Source organism: Peromyscus maniculatus, chromosome 10 (assembly GCF_049852395.1).
Source record: "Peromyscus maniculatus bairdii isolate BWxNUB_F1_BW_parent chromosome 10, HU_Pman_BW_mat_3.1, whole genome shotgun sequence".
Classification (NCBI taxonomy): Eukaryota; Metazoa; Chordata; class Mammalia; order Rodentia; family Cricetidae; genus Peromyscus; species Peromyscus maniculatus.
Window position 1 is genome coordinate 36,358,175 of NC_134861.1, and position 12,178 is coordinate 36,370,352.

General features: G+C 39.4%; 1 long non-coding RNA gene across 1 annotated transcript; it reads right to left on the reverse strand.

The window, feature by feature from the left end:
- Nucleotides 1–2,254: 2,254 nt before the first annotated feature.
- Nucleotides 2,255–10,221, reverse strand: LOC143267588 (uncharacterized). Its single transcript, XR_013042870.1, has 3 exons — nucleotides 10,106–10,221; nucleotides 9,645–9,708; nucleotides 2,255–3,410 (listed from the first exon to the last, which is right to left on the reverse strand). It is a non-coding gene; the product is annotated as an uncharacterized LOC143267588 (long non-coding RNA).
- Between the last annotated feature and the right edge of the window lie 1,957 nt (nucleotides 10,222–12,178).

A 12,178-nucleotide genomic window follows, 5' to 3' on the forward strand; every position in this document is an offset into this window, starting at 1 on the left:
TGAAGCACATATGTTGACAGTCATCCCAGTGCATTGTAATGGGAGACTGGCAATAGACGTGACTGTCTTACAGTAGAAGACATTTGCCAGCTGCAGTTGGCAAAACAGTGCTCTCTAAAGACATCGACCTGTAACTCTGCAGATGCGATTATGGTTAAAGTCCTTGAAATGGAGTAATTGTTTTAGATGATCTATGTGGGCACAATTTAATCTCATAAGCCTCTAAAAGAGAAGAAGTTTTCCACCAGAAGTCAGAGAAAGATTGTTAGTGTAAGAAACTCACATACTACTTTGCTGGCTTTGAAAAGGAGGGAGGGGCACTATTCTAAGAAATGAAAATAACCTTTGAATTTGGAGGAGGCCTGTTAACACTTTGACTTTAGCTCTGTAAAACCGGACTTCAGTGTCGTCATTTATTACTGTAATAACAGGGGAGCCAACATTCAAATACTTCTTGTGACACATGGTCCTACAGAACTGTCCCTCTTGGATGCCCATGGTAGTCAGGCAGTTGATCAGGAGACCACCTTGGTCTAAGCTAATCAATAAGGGGCTCCTTTCTTGATACTGAGTCTACCATTTCCCTCCAGTTATTTAGCCTGTTTCATCATGGGTGGGGCCAGGGAGGGGCTGAGCCACCAGTAGTCTGAATAAAAAATATTTTAAAGAAAAATAGCTGTCCTTGGGCAGAAAAGAGTACACTGTATTCCATTTTTTATTTTGTAATTTTAATTACATAGGGAAAGATTGAGAAAATTATGATCTGTTAAGAGTAAGCATCTGAAAGATTAGATACTATATTTTTATGTGTTTTAATGTACTTTGCTTCTTTGAATATTATTATTTTCTTTCAATGGCCTTCTACTGTTTTGAAAATAAACTATAAGTTGAGAGAGAAGGGGGAGATGAACTGTCCATAAATGGCAGAGCAGGCAATGGAATCGACTCTTGTGACCTCTGAAACACAACTTGAGCTATATTCCAGGCTGTCACCAGTTTTTCCCTTCTGTCCTGTGCACTGGTGACAATTGCTTTTGATGCAATTCAGCCAGCCAAGCCTTATTCATTCTTCTGTGGGGCCAGTTCATTTGAAAGTGTGCTGATCCTACAGAAAAGGCCCAGCTCTAGGGCAGCCTCCTGGGGACGCCTCCATTCTGCAGCTACGGAAGGGATCTGCACAGAGCTCAGAAATCGCCTGCCTCCTTAAATCATCCATGCAACAACACATATTATCGGGTCATGGCACCCATCTTAGGGGGCTGAATGTGATAGAACTGCAAACTCAACCTACAAGGAACCCCCCTTGGTGGCTGTTCATTCCTAGCTTAATGCTCTTTCTCCTTCACAGCCTCCCCACATAGCTTTTTTTAAGGAATTAAGATGTTCAACCTGAAGAGGGAGGTTAGCCTAATGGGAGGGGGATGTGGTGTTCAGAGGCAGATAGTCTGTAGCTGGAAACCTTGAACATGACCTCATCATCTCTTGCATCTGTACAACAGGAGGTGGGTGTTTACCTCGACACTTATTGTCAGCAGTGCCTTTTAGAGGTTATCTATTTTGGAAAATACCTGGGAAATGTCAACCAACGAATAGATTTGCCTTTCAAGATGGCTCTTTTCCTTGAGAAAAAAATAATTTCTCTAGTATTTAACTCAGTTCTGTATCCAAATGATATTAAAGTAGGTTATAGAACTACATAGAGAATTTTTTAAATGTTCTTAATGAGGACATTGGGATAAAGGAAATATTAGGATGGGAAAACAGCCCCAGCTACCGGTTCATGCTTACTCAGAGTGGTTAGATATTCAGAGCTAAGAGAAAGGCTGCTACCCTTCTGGTTTTGTGTACTCACTGCTAATTCAGTTCTGAATACATCAGTGAACAGAGAAAGGGGAGTAGTTAAACAAATCCTAGAGATACCACTGATAACAGTGAATAGGAGGATAACAGGAGCCATGGATTTCTTTTTACTTGTAGTGGGGCCAGACAGAAATGTCAGGTGCTACCATGGTAAGAATCGCAACTGGAGCAAAGTATCTCTTAAAAATCCAACAGGAAGTAATGTAACCATCATTTTTACTTGTGACATTTTTAGAGATATTAAAAAGATCTAGAGAAAAGCAATTTTTAGAGAGTTGTGATACTCATATCTAGAAAGTCAGCTGTGACCAAGTCACTGAGCATTTTTTACCTTCTTCATACTTTTCTTCAAATGGGACGCTTGGACACTGTTACGGCACCTCTGTAAGGTATGGGGAATAAATGGAGTTTTCTCAGTAAAGTACAATGCATGCACCAGTTGCTCAAAGAACAACAGATAGTTTCTTAACACTTCTTGGCCCTTTCATTAAAAATGAAGCACTATGGTAACTGTATACACAAGACCTGCACAAGGTCATGCCAGATAAAATTCCAGCATGGAGGGAGGAGGACTCATGGGGTCCCACCCTAGATGAGACAGCATTGTCAAATGGTGGCTTATGGGGAGAGAGGGAGTCAGTTTATTTCTGGGATGCAGTCCCTGAGAGGCTCCTTATGTTCTATTAGGTAATCCTCTAACCATGGACAAGCAAGAGCACTAAGCAGGTGACACGTCTTTGGTTAAAATAACATAGTTTGATAATGTTATTTGTTGACAAAATGTTTCCTCTGATTTTTCATAAAGTATTTATTCATATAATAAACATTTGCACAGTTCCTGAAACTTAAAAAACTGTGCATGAAGTTGAGAGTGAAAAGCAGTAGGAGGGGGAGGAAATGGGGATGGATTTGATCAATACACATTATACACACACGTGAAATTCTCAAATAAGTAAAGCAAAACAGCAACAGCGAACCCAAATGACTCAAGTGAGCAAAAAATCATTCCTGATCTCAGAACTTGAGGCAGATAAGGCCTAAACACTGGGCCATGCCTTAAGCTAACAAAGTGCTCTGACATGCGCCGTAGTATCCTGACCCAGAGGACCCTGAAAATGGACCCTCAAGATGACCACAGTTGACATATGACCCACAGCCAACCAGAAAAAAAACAGGGCAACTGGAAGCAGAACCCACCAAAAAATACACACATAAATAATTCAGTCCTTTGTTTAATAAACGAGATTGCTTACAGCCTCCCAGAGCCCGTGTCATTTGGTTCTGTTCATCCCTTGCCCCCCGGGATCAGAGACAGTGGGACCCCAGCTGCAGAGCAAGCAACAAGAGCTATTTTTTGTCAACCTGACACAAGCTAAAGTCGTATTGAAAGAGGCACCCCTGATTGAGCAAATTCCCTTACCAGATTGGCTTGAGGGGAAGCATATTGTGTGTTTTCTCGATTGGTGATTGATGTGGGAGGGTTCAGACCCAGCTCACTGTGGCTGGTGCCACCCCTGGGCTGGTGGTTGTTGGTTCCTTAAGAAATTAGACTGAGAAATCCACGAGGAGCAAGCCAGTAAGCAGCACTCCTTTATTCCCTCTGCACCTGTTTCTGCCTCCAGGTTCTTGCCCTAGATTCCTCAGCGATGGATGTATAAGTTATAAGGTGAAGTGAACCCTTTCCTGCCCGAGTTACTTTTTGGTTATTCTGTTTTATCACAGCAATATAAACCCTAACTGAGACACACACCAAAGAAATCATGAAAGTTAAAATGCTGTAAGTTTGGGAAACAGCAAAAACAAACCTTGTGGCATTTTATTCCCACAGTGTGAGCTATTCCTCTGAACTTCATTCATGCCCCTGCCTTTCCCCATCTGCCCCTTGCATCCCCCTGTCATTCTTCTTCTGCCCCATGCATTCCCTGTCCTTCCTCATCTGCTCCATGCATGCCTTCCCTTCCCCATCTGTCCCATGTACACTCCTCCTTCCCCATCTGCATAACAGATATAATAATAGCAACCGTATTCTAGGCTTGTCACAAGAGTGAATCAGATCACTACTCTTCGGAGTTTGGATGCTGCTGCACATAAGGACAGCTTCCTCCACAGGAGAACACTCACAGCTTTAGGGAGTGCAAAATTAAGCGTATTTCTGACAAGTAAGCCATGACAGAATTGTGATGGCATCGTACCAGATGATAACATACGATTGAAAATAATAGGATGTCAAAAATGCATGTCATCAGCAAAATGTATGAAGAAATTATACAGTTTTGAGGCATCACGTTATTGTGCAAATTGCAATGATATTTCTTGATTTTAGTTGGGTTTGTGTGTAGGTGAGAGGGAAATCTTAGCATTTTATATCACAGTATGTTGCAGGGTGCAGGGTGACTTCCTATTTTGACTTGAGAAGCTAAGTAGGTCACTGGAATTTTGTCCCTAAGTGTGGAAGAACCATTCCAGCTCAATGATGAGGTCCCTCGGACTGTCCCTATCCTCGGCACAGACAGAACACTTCTCAGAGTCAGCATTTTTCATGAGTGAAAACTGCTGAACACACTCTTTGGCATCGTCAGCAAGTCTTTATTGAATACTAGTTATGGACCAGACTCTGACGCAAGCCTGAAAGCTGCAGACATAAATAAAGTTACTGTTTGTCTTTGAGGGCCATGGCTTCCAAGCTGTGTGGTTTGGAGGCAGATCCTGTGAACCCACCCTATCACCGTAACTTCCCGTTTTGTTTGGGAATCAAGGGTATCCAAGTGGCTACAGGTGGTTCATCCATTTTGGTTTTGCAGTCACATCCCAATAGAATGTAAATTGCACGAGAGAAGGTATTTTGTGTACTTCCATTGCTAGTCTCCATATTTGTCATGTGAACTGGTGTGCCACTTGTTGTGGAATGGAAAGCCATTGAAAGCAATGTCTGGCTTTAAGAGTTTCCAAGACCTCCTGGGAATTTGGATCCAGCACTGAGCAAAACCTGTTTCCTGTTTATCCAATCGTCTGCCTCCTCCTTCCAGTCTCTGGCATCCTCATTTCTAAAAGTGCAAGTCTGGAGTTGGGCATGCACCTTAAAGCCCTTCTTTCTTGTGTTCCAAGCCAGCCAGCAGATCCTGCTGATTCTGTGCCTGTGTATACCTCTATCTCTCTGTGTGTTCTCAGCTCTGTGGTACAAACTTCTGTTGCTAGTCATCATGTTGTACTGGCTGCCTTTGTGCTGCTGTGATCTAAATACCAGGTTAAAAACAAGACAAGAAGAGTTTATTTTTTTCCTCAAGGTTTCAGCGGGATTTTTGTCCACCACACAGTGGGAAAGACATGGCTACTTCATTGCTTCAGAAGCCTGTTATGGGAGCTTTTTACCATGGTGGAAGAGGAAGCAGAGGAAATAGGATGGGAGGCAAGGCAGGCACAACCGTCAACCCCCACCCCCACTCTCAGTGAGGCTTTCTCCAAGCTAGGCGCGACCCCCTGAAAACTTCGCAACCTTCAAATAATGCCACAAGCCGTTGACTTCAGGAGCCTGTAGGAAAATTTCAACTCAAACTATATTAATAAGGACCATGATAGCTTCTGGCTGTTCACTCTTTCTTGTCTTTTTGTTTAGAATTTATCCTTTTATTGATACATAGACAGACAGACAAAGGCATACACACACACACACACACACACACACACACACAGAGAGAGAGAGAGAGAGAGAGAGAGAGAGAGAGAGAGAGAGAGAGAGAGAATGCATACTTCATTACGCTCTCATAACTTCTCTTTCCACCGAACCCTTAATTCCAGAAACCCCCCCACTTTCTTGACTTTCCTTTTGCTGTGACCTGTGACCCCTTGCGTGTATGAGTGTGGGTGGATGATTATCTGTTTGAGCTGAGACAATACATCAGTAGCTACACTGCTGGGGAGCGTGATTCCTCTCTCAGCCCATTCCACAAGCCTCTATTTTAAAAGCACAGGAAACTCTTGCCACCTCTTGCTTGATTCCTCCTGTGGTGCTTTTCAATATAAGATACAAAGAGTTTTATCCAGAAATTAAAACTCTTTGTGATACAACCCTGCTGCCTTCCACTCATCCAGGCTTTATTCCTGCCCAGAGTGTTCTAGTTTAGCATCCCCTGGCCTTGCCTCTAGTTCTTGACCAAGTCGCAAGGGCTGACACTGCCAGGATTTTGTTCTACTTAAAATGTATTTCTCCACCTTTCCACCAAAGTATCTTTGCTCAGTCATACAGATCCAGGGCCAGTCTCTTTGAGTTCACTGCTTCCACTCACAGTAGACTCTATGATCTTGTTCTCCTGTAAGCAGGAAATGATAAGAAGGATCTACTCCACAAGGTCCTAAAGAAGACTGCTAGAGTTACTACGCACTAAATGGTGGCTCTTAGTGATTCCTGTGTACTCAGAGTGCAGAACTGCCTCCAAGAATAGCATCATGGGTGAGAAGGTTAAAGATAAGAGTCTTCAGGTCCTGCCTAGACCTATTAAATCAGGCACTATGGGCACGAGTCTCCAGGAGCTGTGTTTCACAAGCGCCCTGGCTGGTTGAGACTGCAGTTAAGGATTGAAGATTGCTGCACTGTGCACACTTCAGCTTTCCTTGTGGATTCCTTCATCAGTGTTGGCCTCAGTATATCTATATCACTGTACACATGTCAGTGTCTCATGATGTAGATGCTCACTGGGGTAACACTACTTTCACCACAACTTAAAACTGAGACCTATCCAGTTATTACAAAGGTGCCTATAGACAACCACATCCATAGGCAATGTGGAAGACTTCTTGCTCAACCACATTCCCATCAACACTTGATAATGACAGACTTATCTGTGAACCTGATAAATATGACATACTGCACTTTGTATGTATTTCCTGGATTACAACAGTAAGCATCTTTTGAAATGTTCATTGACCATTGCCATATCCTCATCTGAGAACTTTATTTTCATAGCTGCTATATGTATGTTTTTCTCTGTGATATTTTTCTCATACCTACGGACACATCAGATTCATATTCAGAAACTTATGTGCTATGATGTTTAAAGAAGTATCAAATTGTTTAGATACTGAATACCGTAAGCACAGCTTAAATGTTCATCATTGTCATAAAAATAATGCTTGATATTCTAGATTTATAAATCAGTCACATTTATTAGGATTCATATCATAGGCTAATATAGTAAATGTTTATTTGCATCTGTGGTTACAGCCACAACTTATCATTTAATATATTAATATTGCAAACTGTGATAATAACTTAAATAATATTGAATTAGCCTTAAATTTCAGAAATATCTAATTTGGTCATAATATAGTTTTACAAAATTCATATGCACTTTGTTAATATTTAGTTAAAATTGTGTAAAACCATTGGATGCTGGCAGTTTCTGTGATAAAATTGTTTTTATTTATTTTTTACAAATAATCATGCTTATAAAGAATGAAATGAGTGAGGTTTTCATAGGGTGTGTGTGTGTATACACATATATTTTGAGATATTTGGATATGTCTTCCATGTAAATATTTGTGCATATATTCACATGTATATATTAATATATATGCACGTACCTATACCCATTGATAAAATATTTGCCTATTTTATCCAAATTTTAAAATTGCATTAGGATATTTTTCCTAATATTCTTTAGCACTTATATATTCTGTTTATAATTTTAGTCATTTCTACACTGCTAGATTATTTTGCAATTCTAATTTTTCATTACAATTATTTTAAATTGCTCTGTCTCACTCTGGCTAATCTTATAAGAAACTTATCTTAATTGCTGCCAGGGATTTTTCAGAGCACCAGAATTAGTTTTGGTGGGTTTCTAGGTTTTATTTTGTACTGTTCTTATTAAATAGTTTTTGTTTCCTTCAATCAACTTTTTAGTTACATCATCACTTTTAATTTTGAAAGTGTATTTCATTAATTATACACATATATACATATTAATAGAGTTTTCAAGGCTTTCTATTTCCTCCTGAGAGCTGATTTAGAAATATTATGCAAGAATATTTTGTCTATAAGTTCTAGGTCTTTTAATTTCGTCATCTTTTTTAGCATGAATACTGAAGTATATATATATATGTGTGTGTGTGTGTATATATATGTATATGTGTGTGAGGGTGTGTGTGTAGGAACGTGTCTGTGAATGTATGAATATGTGTGTATGTGAGTTTCTATATGTGTGTATGAGCGTGTGAATTGTGTGTGTGTGTTAATGTGTGTGTGTGTGTATGTGTGTGTGATTTTGAATGTATGAATGTATGAATATGTGTGTATGTGAGTTTCTATATGTGTCTATGTGTGTATGAATTGTGTGTGTATATGTTTGAGTGTGTGTAAATGTGTGTGTATGTGTATATGTGTGTATGAATGTGTATGAATGTGTGTGTGTGTTTGTGTATGAGTGTGTATGTCTTGTCAATGACAGTGAGTGGCAATTGCTCTATGGTCAGAAGCAGACTTCCTGCATTTGAATTCTTGTGTCTGCTGTTCCTCTGTCACATTGCCTTGGACTGACTTCCTCAGCTCCTCAGCTTGGTCATCTGTGTCATTATCCACAAAGCAGAGTTGATATTCAGCCTCACTAAGTGGATATACCACTGTTCTAGCTTGATCTGTTGGTATAATAAACACCATGGCCAAGAATGGGACAAAAGTGTTGAGCTGAGAGATTTTCAAAATGAGAATTGTTGAAAGGTACTATAATTCATATAACGGGGCAGGGGGTGGGGAACAGGCCCTGATCCTTACAGTTTTCCAATATCAAATGCAGTAGGTGGTGGTATGTTCTCGCTAAATCCTAGCCCCAGAAACAATGGTACTCCAAGGTGGTACCTTTGGGTAGCTGTTGTGATGATGGTTCTTCTCTTCAGAACAGGATTAGTAGTAAGCACTTCATTTAAAAAAAAAAAAAAACCACAAAACCCTACAGGGTTAAGTATTGTGACACATGCATTTCATTCAGCACTTAGGCATCAGAAGCAGGCAAATCTCTACGAATTCAAGGCCAGACTGGTCTACACAGAGAGTTCTAAGATGACATGGATTCTATAATGAGACCTTGTTTTTTAAAAAACAAAACAAAGCAAAAAACAGAGAAACAAACAAAAGCCAATAAGTGACCCCAGACTGTAAAATTGCTCTTTCACTGTATGAAGATTCAGGGAGAAGGTACTACTGCTGAACAAATTTCAAATATGCTCAAATTCTGATATTAGACTTCTGATCCTCAAAGCTGTGAAAAATAAATGTGTTTAATTATAATAATTCAGTACATTGAGTGGATCAAGATAGAAAGTCTTTTAAATTAATGCCTGAGAACCCCACTCCTGATATTAATTTTCATCTGTTCCCTCCTGCTGCAGGTAAGGAAGATATAGTAATCTGTATATAATGAATATGATCTATCAGAAGTAGTAGGTACAATTTCAGTGACCAGGTTAAAAACACTAACTTTTGTCTCAGCACTCTTAGTTTTTTTTTTTTGATATTCCTTTTTATTTTCTTATTATTTATTCATGAAGTGAGTTTTCTTGTTATTGAATGTTCTTTTCAAAAAAGGAGGTGGCAAATGTGAGGAAGGCATCTGGTCAATGGGTGCTGTAGAGTTACCTAGCAAACATGTGAGTGAATTAGAAGGGGATCCTTCTACACTTTCACAGTTAGGTGTGACCATACTCTTCTGTACTTCCTGTGTACCGCTTCATTTTTCTACTTTTGTTTTGTTTTATTTAACATCATAAGTAAAGTTAAAAAAATAAGTACTTACTGTCACACACATTAACATAGACTACAAAATAAAAGGGGGAAATATCATAGCTGGGCACAAGCATCTGAAAAATGGAAACAGAAACACCTCAGTAATTGGTATTTTCAGGGCCACATGATATATCAGTCACCCAAACTGCTTAATACATATATGCTGGGCAATAAGAATTAACTAGATGTGTGTCCAAACAAAAATAACTGGGAGATTTCTTAAATTTGGAAAAAAAAATATCTTTTAAGATGAAATTCAGCTTGTTGTATCCTGGAAAAGCCAAAAGCAAGCCGTCTTCTGATGTGTCTTGTATCATTGCTTAGCAGCAAACACAAAGACAGAGAGAAAGCCCATGCAGTGACACGCACTTCCTGTCAGAATTCTTTCATTTTTGTCATGAATTTAGGTCAAAGATCCTTAAGTTCTCAGTCTGCCTGCTGCCTGAAATAAGGCCACACCTTTACTCCTACCTCATAGACAGAAACCGGTCTCCAAAGCCATTTTCTGAGTAGGTTATTAATTTTTCTTGAATCCTTTGTTTATAGATTCTTAATAGAGCCTGAAGCAGAAGACTTAGCAAAATCCTAAAAAAAAAATACCTGTGTGTGAGCTGATAAATTTGTATTTTTTGACGGCACTGAAGATAGTAATTAGATAAAGAGTGGCGAGGAATTATCACAATGGAGGTCTTTTTAAGTCCTCCCCACCTTAGTTCTTTAACACACTATGAGGAAGCATAGAGCAATCAAATAATAGATTTTTTGAATTGCTGGATCTAAAGACATTGAATTTCCAAAGTTGACAACCATAGTACCACTACTGGATAAGCATCTCATACTTGCCAAGGCTGCTGTGTAAGAGCCTTATATTCCTTTCCTCTGCTCTTCTCAGGTAAAGTCCATAGCTAGGCAGTACCAGCTCTTGTCCATGTTTTGTCCTTGTTGTTTATCCAGGGTACATTATAGCTCATGCTTCTTTGAGTTACTAAACCAGCTTGGCTCCATGTTTTATCTGGCATGCAACATCTTAGTAACATGAATTCACTTATAACCACGTGTAATTTGGCACCTGGATTAATAGAGATTGCCACATCTGTGAAAGCTTTTATTATGTCAAGCAAGAGCTACTGTCTAAAAATCCTCCCACTAATTCAGGGAGGCCATCTATAAGCTGCCTTGACTAGCATCCCAAGACTCACCTGCCTAATGTAGTAGAGACAGCATCTTCCCAAGACCTCCAGAGGAGCACAATTTGACCCTCAGTGTCCCATAGTTACGCTTTTAAGTTCCGCTCACTCTTTTTACAGTCCATGGAGGCATTTATGTGCTGAGAATAGTGAGAGTTGAAAATATTAAAGACACCCTCTCCATTTTCCTCCTGGGCCATTAGCTCATATATCTGTTTTAGCTGCCCTATTTCTTAACCCAATTTATAACCACATGTTAGTGCCAAGTTGCATCGAGTCTTCCTGACAGACTTCATTTAAAATAAGTAGAACGGATGTTAAATAATATATATTACTCATCATCATTATAACTAATAGAGACTATTTACTAAATTTGTATTACTTAGTGTAATACTGCTGAGTTTTTCAAAGCATAATGTCTCATGATTGTCTCTTTTTTACTAAGGAGGAGACTGAGACCCAGAATGATTTTGAATGACAGTAGGGCATGTGGTTAATTTGATATAAAGCAAAGGCTCCTGTTGGAAGTTTAGTCCCGTGCTCCTGTGTCTCAGAGACAGCAAAAAGGAAGAAATGATACTTTCCTGAATGATTAGTAACATTCCCCCAACTTACTTTTAATTAAGTTGTATTTTGGAGGGATTTTTTTCTAGATTTTACTAAAAAATATTGTCTTGATAAACAATTTGCTTCTTTTTTTTTTTTTTGGAATATCTGCTAAATGGTACCTGTTGGCTATAAAAATATACCATTCAGCTACAGACCTAATACTTCTTTATGTTCAAGTGGCATGGCCATGTTCCCAAGATAGTCTTTGGTGAGTCAGATCCTGGCTGAGACAGTGGAAACTTCAAATCTACTATTAAAACAGTTTCTACTGTTAATTGAGTCACTCACTGGCTCACTTAAGGCTACAAGGAAGAATGTAAATGTGTTCTACAGTGAAAGCAGACCTTCTTAACTGCGCATCTGAGAGAAAGGAAAAGACAAGTTCTTGCTTATTTTTCCCCTTGAATTTGGGTGTTTTCATAACATCCTGCATATACCTACGTCTTCATCATCTTCCAGGCTCTTGACTTTCATGGCTTCTGCCCACATCACTTGCACTATCTGAACTTCTCTAAACTGTCAGTAGTGCCCAGCATGTGACTTTTTGCTCAAGATCACATAAGCTGGTTTGGGGGGTCAGATCCTGAGCTATTTATGTCATGCCTGGTGCCCTAATCATTTGCCATTATCATGGAAGCCGGATGAGAGTCAGGCTAATAGGTCAAGAGGATGTTCAACATTCTAAAGGACCAAAATCATTCTTTGTGTGTTGTAAAACATCTCATCTCATCTCGCTACTACAATCTAT